The sequence below is a fragment of the Canis lupus genome, chromosome 2 (genome assembly GCF_011100685.1).
Source record: "Canis lupus familiaris isolate Mischka breed German Shepherd chromosome 2, alternate assembly UU_Cfam_GSD_1.0, whole genome shotgun sequence".
NCBI lineage: Eukaryota > Metazoa > Chordata > Mammalia > Carnivora > Canidae > Canis > Canis lupus.
The window spans coordinates 58,281,311-58,282,992 of record NC_049223.1 but is presented as its reverse complement, the minus strand read 5'-3'; positions in this window follow the sequence as shown (position 1 = coordinate 58,282,992).

The window sequence follows — 1,682 nt, the reverse complement described above, 5'->3', positions numbered from 1 at the left end:
GTCCCAGTAGAGATGTCAGGGGGAGAGAGGCCACAGACCGCAGGCGGTGTAGTTACTGGGGGGTGGTGAGTATTGCAGCACAAAGAAGAGAGAGAAAAATAGAGCAGAGGAAGAGGTGGGGTGGGCTGCAGTTTTAAATAGGGTAGGCCTCACTGAAAGGTGACATTTAACCAGAGATTGAAGGAGGTGAAGGAGTGAGTCATGCGTGTATCTGGGGAAAGAGCATTCTAGGCGGAGAGAACAGTCTGTGGAAGCGTCCTCAGGGAGGGGAGCTGGCCGGCAGGCGCGGCAAGAGCACAGTGGGGGAGCCGGGCGGAGGCTCCAGGGGGGCCTAGGGCCTTTGGCTTTTCCTCCAAAAGTAGGGGAGAGCCAGGGGATGGTGTGCGCAGAGGCAGAGATGCCCGCTCCAGTGGCTGCCGTGCTGAGAACAGAGGAGGCAGGGACCCCGCCAGGAGCCCGCGTGGGGAGCCGGGGGAGGGGTGGTGGGCTCCAGAGGCATCCCGAAGGCAGAGCCAGGAGAAGGGCTGACAGATGGCAAGGAAGGGGCTAAGAGGAAGAGGCGGCAGGACGGTGCCCAGGTTTCTGGCCCAAGTAACGGGAAGGAAGGGGCTGGCGGAGAACGGGGAGGAGCCCGTGCAGGGGAGGATGGGAACCGGGAAGTCAGCTTGGCACCTAGTGGGTCTGCGACGCCCCCCGGCGTGCTCAGTAGGCAGCTGACATGCAAGTCTGGAGCTTGCAAGAAAAAATTGGGAGGCTTTGGCATATAGATGATATTTAAAGTCAGGAACCCGTACTATTGGCCAGACATGGGCCCAAAGGTGATCAATGTGAACCCAAACCTTCTAATATACTATTATTATTTTCCTTTCGCAGATGGGGAGACTGAGGCCCGGAGAGATGTCACTTGCTCCAAGTCTCACAACTCATCGATGGTAGAGCTGAATTCAAACCTGGGTTACCCAACCAAGGAGTCTTAGCTCCTGGCCTCTCATTTCCCCCAGGGACCCTCCTGTTTAATCTTTTATGGCATGTCAGATATGAAAAATGGATATAATTTGGTTAAGGTTAGTGGGCAATCCAGAAAAGGGGAGGACACAGCAGACCAAGTCACCTAGTGAGGGCACCCACCGATCAACCCCCACAGAAACTGAGCGGGAATCTTCAAGGTGAGACTGATCTGGAGGGATGATGGGGCTTAAAGACTGGCCCGGAGAATTTTAAGTGGAGGTGGCAGGCAACAGGGAGCCATTAATGGTTCTTGAGGGCTATAGGTGGTCAGAGCCCTTGAGAAAGACCCATTCGACATGGGCGTGCAGGAGGACCAGAGAGGAGGAAATAGGCCTGGAAATTGTGGATACTGTCCAGGTGTGAAGGATTCAGGTTCCCAGCCAGTGGAGGAGAGGACGGAGTCAGGAAGCTGACCCCGCTGAAGACATTGCTGGGCAGAGTCTGTGCCTGATACACCATGGGAGCTGGAGGTAAGAGATTAGTCAAGGGCACAATTTCAATGAGGGGCAGAGGGGCAGATGGGAGGTGGAGAATGATGCCAACTGAACAACAAAAAAAGGGGAAGGGGAGTTGGTTGAGAGGAACTTGGCCTTGCTTTTCTTGTTTTTGGACTTAGTGAACCACAAAGGCACAGATTTCTGTTTTGCAGGAGCTCGCAGCCCAGGGGGGGCTAG